Source organism: Danio rerio, chromosome 10 (genome assembly GCF_049306965.1).
Source record: "Danio rerio strain Tuebingen ecotype United States chromosome 10, GRCz12tu, whole genome shotgun sequence".
Taxonomy (NCBI): domain Eukaryota; kingdom Metazoa; phylum Chordata; class Actinopteri; order Cypriniformes; family Danionidae; genus Danio; species Danio rerio.
This window is the reverse complement of record NC_133185.1, coordinates 29,237,369-29,245,000: the sequence shown is the minus strand read 5'-3', so window position 1 is coordinate 29,245,000 and position 7,632 is coordinate 29,237,369. Positions and strand designations below refer to the sequence as shown.

The following is a 7,632-nucleotide window of genomic DNA, read 5'->3' as shown; positions in this document are numbered from 1 at the left end:
TAGACTGGTGACTTTTATATGTCAATGCTTGTAAAAGCTGCCAGCTGCTGTAGAGATTATAGAAAGTCAAACACATTTATTTTTAATTGTGAGCTGGATAAGAAGGGCAGGTGGCAAACTTATTCTCATTAAACCAGGAAATCTCTACATCCAAAAATTATGGCACAAATCCAAACCTGCCTTCCTCACTCCCCAAGAGGAGTTTTCCAGTCCTCCTTCAACAAACACACAAACAAAACGGCTCACAGAGGAGGGGGAAAAAACATCAGGTTCAGGAATTGCCAAGCACATCATTTTAGAAAGAGATTATATCCGCCGACTTGCCATGATAGTTTAAAAATCGGCAATAAAAGCGCCACGGCTCGGTGTAAAATTGGGGATTTGAGAGGGATTCTGGGTGAATCTAGTAAACAGACAACAATGGCGTGTTTGCGAGGAGAACTGCACCCTCCCAAGAAACACCCGCTGCTTGATTTTCAGAGCATTTCTGCATCTTAGGGGAGGCTGGTAGGAAAGCAATCTCTGCTGTTTTGATTTCGCTCTTTTTCCTACATGCTGCCTTGCATTTTCAAATCCTCTCCGGCTCGATACGTTTTTGCTCTTTCCGTCTTTCCCCTTGTTTGTTCAGAAGGGGGCTGATTTCTTTTAAAGCTACACCCCAGTAGCTCTAAATGAAGGACGAAAGGTTCCACGGGCCTCCAGAACGATTGAGCTACGACTCTTGGGGGGGTTGAAATCGAGTCTCTGCGCTACAGGAGGCTCTCTGGGAATCAACACAGCCGTGGGCCATTCACCCAAACTCCTTGAACTGTCGAAAATCTAATATCCTAAATCTAAAAATCTATACCCGCATGACCTTCTCTCAATCTGCCTCTTTATCTGCTTTGAAAGTTTCCTCCACCACGCCCGACTCTCTCATTTCAACCACACCTTATCGTTTCTCTCTCCAGCCAATTCTGGCCCTTTTTTATTTAGCTTCTAAAAGCTTTCTCGCTACTTTAATTCTGCCCTTAAATCGCCTCTGTTGAAAAGCTGGAAAATGTCCAGACTATACGCGCAGCAGTAACAGCCCTAGAAGCTCTCGTTTCATAAGATTCATGTCTGCTTTCATCTCAGCGTAGATAAACAATTTTGTTTCTTTCATTCTGTGGCCACGCAAATTGCGGCTGCCTGCCCACCCCGTGTTCGCTGTGTGAATGAGATTAATGTTTGAATCCTATGATAGTGTCTACAACTTTAATCAATCACCATTAAATTGACATTAGACACTCTAATAAATCTCTCCCATTTGTTTTGAATCCAACTACAGAATACAAGTGCGCTGCTACACACTGTGTACTGATTACTGTTTGTTGTAATGGTATGTGAATGATCAAACTGCTGTACATTATTGAGGCCCTAAAGGCAACACAGGCACAGTGGTGAAAAAATAAAATGAGACATGTACAGTACTGTAAAAAAATGCGTTGTGTTGTGTCACCACAAGAAACATTGTGTTATGCTGCGAAACAATGGCATTCACTTATTGAAGTATTACATTTTCCCAAGAAACATTAAGAAACTAGAGTTTTTAGTTAGTTCTTAGTTTTTGTTTTTTTTGTGAGAGAATGCAAATATTCTTGGAAGAATGTAACAGTTTTCCAAGGGACTGCAAAGTATCTTGGTAGAATGCAACAGTTTTGATTGACAGAACGCATGATAAGGCTAAAGTTCCAGAAAGAATGCAACTGTTGTATTGCAGTTTTTTGTAAGGTATGTGTGTCTTTGTTTTACACTGTTTAGCTCCACCCACTGCCCAATTATATTTCAGCACCCCCGGGTTGCCTTGGTGAAAAACAACATATGTTATTTCATTCTAAATTAAAGGCTCCCTAGGCACTAGCCCCTTTCACAATAAATATCCGGAAAATTTCCAGAACGACTTTACAGGTAAATTAAAAAAGCGACGTTTAAGAATTTTTCCAGATAAGACCATTCACACATCCATTCCAAAATACTGATAAATTCTGAGATCATTACCCAGAAATTAGAACCTCGGCTCAGTTGGCGTTTCTGTGTGGAGTTTGCATGTTCTCCCTGCCTTCGTGTGGGTTTCCTCCGGGTGCTCCGGTTTCCCCCACAGTCCAAAGAATGAATACACTTCCACTAAAATATTGAAATGTTATTTATACTGAATCAGCATGTGCTGAATTAATTTCCATCTCTGCCTGTGTAAATACAGTATGTGTGTCTGAATGCCGCACACCTGTTAAAAATATCAGTGCTTGAGTCTGAATGAAATGTCATTTTGTGTATTATTATATCATAAGACTTATTATAAATCAAAAATGAGATATAAATGTTGGCAAGTCATTTTAAACACATGCAGAGAATGAGACTGAGCCCAAGGCACTAAAAAGCAGAGATTACCACATGTATTTCTAAGTAATTAGTGTAATTATTTCAGCTGTCTCCATGTAAACCAGTGTGAGTGTCAGTTATTGAAGTCCCTCATGCGTGCCCTACGAATATGTAACATTATACAATATATAGCCTTTCACCTCAATGTGGTGCATTAGTCTGCATGAATAATGCAGAGAAAAGTTTCCCAAGTGTGCACTAAGTCCTGATGTACAGCTCTCTGAACGTGAGCTGAAGATGGTCCTTTCTCTCAATCGATCTGTAGAATTCTTGCCCCCAGGACACGTTTTAACTGGGGAACACTTAAGTCTGCTATAGACCTGACTGCACTCGCTCTGTAGGGACGGACCTATTCTTTCTAGTCTGGAAGACTGGAGGACTTCTGTCATTTTATGCTTCTGAGAGTGTGATTCCGCTTTGGTAAATGCAGCTTAAAAAACAAAGATTACAGAGAAATCAGAAACAAAATGTGTATGTGTGTATGTGAAAGATGTATTTTACATTAAAATTACAAATAATACATAGAATTAATTATTAATATATAAATATTAGATACCCTTTTTTTCTGTAATAATTATCATCTTTTAAAATGTAATATTTTGTTCAATTATTTTTGTGTTGGTGTCCAATATGAAAAAAAAAAAAAAAAAAAAAAAAAAAAAAATATATATATATATATATATATATATATATATATATATATATATATATATATATTTAAAATAGGGCTGTTTTACTATTCAAGCACAAGGAAAAATTGGAAACCTGACATAATAGATGCATCTTAGGATACCACACATGATGTTTATATTTCAAGCATTACCTGTCACTAGTGATAATGCAAATCAGCACGTTTATCGTGTCACGCATAAGCTGCTGAAATATATCTGTGGTTGTTGTGTGTATGAAAATGAGGAAAATATTTTTAAAAAGGCCATTTGAATCGAATATTAGCAAAATGATCCTATTTGTTACACCACCAGCAGAACGTGTAAGTCATGAAGAAGTGTTAATACAACAAAATACAGGTGGAATAAAACTGATATTAATCAAACAACCATTTAAAATTTACAAAAATAGAGGGTTAGTAAAAATAGAGCACTTATGGACATGTATTTTTACAATCAAATCAGACACAGAAATAAAATGCATGTGTTACTCTCGACCGTACACTGAGAGAAAATGAAAGTAAAACTAATGTTGACTAGGTGGCGGGTCAAACCCACAAGTATCTAGATGCAACTGCACAACAATGATAGAGGCTCAAAAAATAAATATTTTGGCCAGCCTAATTGCATTATATTCTTGACATCAGTTGCAGGCCGGAGGGAGGAGGAGGGCAGGCCGTAAATGGCCCAAGGACTGCCAGTTTGAGACCCCCGATTTAAATCTATAATTCAAAGTAAAAAACCAACAACTATACATTAAAAAAAAAGTACATTAATAATGTATAATAAAGTAATACAGTGCAAACAATCAAATATGCAATCAAATAATCAATCAATCAAATTATTAGCCAATTGGATTATAAGAACTCCAGTAAGAGTATGGCATGGCTCCAACCAGTGGAATGATTTGGGGTCTTTCCTGTTTGCCAAAGAGTGAAGTGTTCTCTTTTATTTTTTATTTTTTACAAAACAAATCCTTGCAGTTACAGACGCTTTTCTGATTTTTGGTGATTTTAAGCTGTCCTACAAAAACATATTCCCTACATGACCTTCCAGTTTTGTGGTTCTCCCTGTCTGTCTAGTTAGAAAGCATGGCTGTGATCACCTATCAGAAGCTGGCGTGAGGCAGCCACGTTCTCATCGACCGGTCCGATTGGCTGAGCCGCCCCTCTGGACTTCATGGCCCTGGAGATCGGAAGAATCGATACTCTCCCACGAGGAGAAATGATTGATCTTCTTCCAAGACTCCTTTCCTGCCTCCCCCAAAACAAAACACTCCAGCGGTGGAGAAGCCTGCTATAATGATCAGCTTTAAGTGATTAGTAACAGCTCCAGCCAGTCAGCAGCACAGCGACGAGGGACGGCAGATATGAAACACTACTAGACCTCTAAATCAGGTATGTGTGTGTGTTGCTGTATTACGCATCAGATATAATGAGGATATGACTCACAGTTTCAAAGCCTGATCAGGTTGACGTCCTGGTGGGATTCACACTTCAACATCTCCGATATCAGCCTAGAGACACGGAGCAGGCTGCCGAAAGAGAAGGAGAATGGTACAAATCTACTGGCAGGTCAAAAAAAGCGAAACGCCATTGGAATATCAATGAGTGTCATTTCAAACTCCACGTTTAGGTTCATGGCTTCAGGGTTGGAAATGTTTTTCACAAAGCCCACACTGGCTCTGGTTAAAGGCGATGTTTTAATGAGAAAAATACATGGGCAAACACAAAACGATTAGGTGTTTGGGGAGGCATGCGAGGGCCGTATTAACCTGCTCCATCCGCTGGTCCCACACTTCTAACACCCTCGTCTCTCATCTTCAAAGCGCGACGGCTGGTGGCATGGATAGAGGGCTCCCCCCTCCTGCGCAAGACACAGAAAGGGCAGCGGCAGGGGCTGGAAGAAGCCTAAGTGGCCCTGGCTGAAGGGTGTCTTTATTCCCCGCCAAGCGGGCTCGCTGCCTGGGCTGTGATTAAATAGAGGCCCTGGTGGGAGGCCTTCAGTTTGTGGAGCTCATCTCCGGCAGCTCCCCGCAGTCCTTGTTCTCTGAAGAGGAGGCCAGGGGGTACGAGCAGGAGCTGTTGGATGGGCGAGGGCCTCTGCTCTGGGTCTGCTATAATGAGGGGCTGCTCGCTCAGGTCTGGAACTGCTGGAGAGTGCATTAGCAACACGGTTCAAACTAGCCATTCAGCCCGTGTAGTTCTGCACCTTGCAGAGGTGTTTATTACTTGGCAGTGGGGACATTTATAATTGAGCATGGAAGCTGTCTGTAAGGCAAGTGCAAGGATGATTTTGTAAAGATGACAAAGCTTGTGCTGCAAAATATATATACAGTGGAGATCACAAGTAGAGAAGAACCTACAATTACTTTAAATTTTTGTCCTATTAGAAGTTTTACTTAGTAAGAGATATGTTTCCTTGTAAATCAAGAAATACTGTATATCCTCTAAAGCTATTTACATATGAGCACACCCTCTTTGAAAATTAACATTTTAAATCTCAAAGAACAAAAAAAATAAAATAAAATTAATTTCCAAAATGTTGACATGCATACTGTACAGTTGAAGTCAAATTTATTAGTCCCCATTGATTTTTTTTTTTGCTTTTATTTTGTTTTATTTTGGCTAGAATAAAACAGCAAACATTTTGTAAGGTCAAAATTATTAGCCCCTTTAAGCTATATGTTTTTTTCAATAGTCTACAGAACAAATCATCAATATACAATCATTTGCCTAATTACCCTAACCTGCCTACTTAAACTAATTAACCTTGTTAAGCCTTTAAATTTTACTTTAAGCTGTATAGAAGTGTCTTGAAAAAAACAAGCCAAATATTATTTACTGTCATCATGGCAAAGATAAATTATTCATTCATTTATTCATTCATTTTCTTGTTGCCTTAGTCCCTTTATTAATCCAGGGTCGCCACAGCGGAATGAACCGCCAACCCATCCAGCAAGTTTTTATGCAGCGAATGCCCTTCCAGCCGTAACCCATCTCTGGGAAACATCCACATTCACACACACACTCATACACTACGGACAATTTATCCTACTCAATTCACCTGTACCGCATGTCTTTGGACTGTGGGGGAAACAGATTTGCTCACCGTGATGCTCTATTTGTCTATTTAGAATTTCCTATAGATGTTTGTTTGTGTTTAGATAAGGAGACATGTACTTGAGCATTATATTATGTTCACCATGTTCTTCTTCAGAAATGCAACAGGCTTTTGATGTTTGTTTATGATCATTGTAATGTTAAAAAATTCCATTACGACCATTTTAAATGTTAGTACCACTTTTGCTATTGTATTCCGACAGATAAGTAGACCTACACGCTATCTGTGTGCACAGAAATCTGCAGATATTTAGCCCATCATTTAGTCTATTTATATAGTTGTGTGTAAATGTGTGTATATTTAAATTTAATCCGTTTTTGAATTAATTTCAGTAATATTAATGACTAATATGAAAATGTTCAATGATTTACTTACAGTACAATTTGTAAAGTAAGAATTTCTGTATTTAAGTAAATATATGTTAGATACTGTATATCACATGAGAGACTTGCTTTGTTTACCAAATAAATGGATTTAATAGGATTTGCATTGTAAACAATAATTAAACATTTTTTTAACATACAAAGTGTTTAGTTACGATACACACAAAATAATTTTGCATAAATCTGCAGACTTTTTACAATATTCTGTGCAGATTTAGCAAAAAATGTCTGCAGAATCTGTCTAGTCCTGTAATGCTTTGCTGATTTTCTTGTAGTCTTCACCTTGCTTGTGTAAAATAATTAGTTTTTTACTCAGGTCTAGAGACTTCTCTTTTTCATGTGGTGCCATTACTCCCAACATGAAATGGGAAGAGTTTTTAACCCTTTCATAGTCAACTGTCAGCTGGACACCTATGTAATGAATAAATTATAGATGTTATACAAGACTTAGCCATATTAAGATGTTGTAAATTGTTTGTGCTCATTAAGACATTGACTAAAACTGTACTTTTCAAAGGGGGTGTTCTCATTTATGCTGAGCAATGTATACATACTGTATGAAAGAGGTTTGAAAAAGAACATTGACTAACATTAGAGAACAATTTCAGAAAAAAACTTTCAGGTATTGGTGTCAATGGCCCCGTTTACACTGCCAGTCAAATGTGACCCAATTCTGATTTTTTTGGTCATATGTGACAGATCGGATCTGTTCCATGATCGTGTAAACACACACAAAAAAACAAAAACGCATGTACTCGGATATTCACAGATCGGTTTTAGGCCTCCTTCATATGTGGAAATAAATCAGATATAAATCTGATATGTGACAATGCGACTGTCATGTAAACAGGAAGATCGGATTTATTGAGGCATTCTGTTCTGTACATTATTAAACTTGCGACAATGCGGTGCTTCTCTGCGGTTTAACGGGGTAGAAGGGAGAACGTGTGTGGAGATGCCAATGTGGTAAACAACAACAACAGAGAAAACATGGAGGAGGAAAGTGGTCATTTGACACAATTTGCTCCGGCCAGACCTGATATCTCTCTTGTACCCAC

The 7,632-nt window shown here is 38.4% G+C and overlaps 1 protein-coding gene and 1 long non-coding RNA gene across 2 annotated transcripts in view; one reads left to right on the top strand and one right to left on the bottom strand.

Moving 5' to 3' along the window:
- Positions 1-5,621, top strand: part of LOC141376377 (uncharacterized) — a 19,473-nt gene extending 13,852 nt beyond the window's left edge. The window contains exon 3 of the long non-coding RNA XR_012386336.1: positions 4,151-5,621. This is a non-coding gene — a long non-coding RNA (uncharacterized lncRNA). The remainder of the gene's footprint in view (positions 1-4,150) is intronic.
- The window catches only part of gbe1a (glucan (1,4-alpha-), branching enzyme 1a), a 255,017-nt gene that overhangs the window by 40,837 nt on the left and 206,548 nt on the right, over positions 1-7,632 (bottom strand). The window lies entirely within an intron of this gene.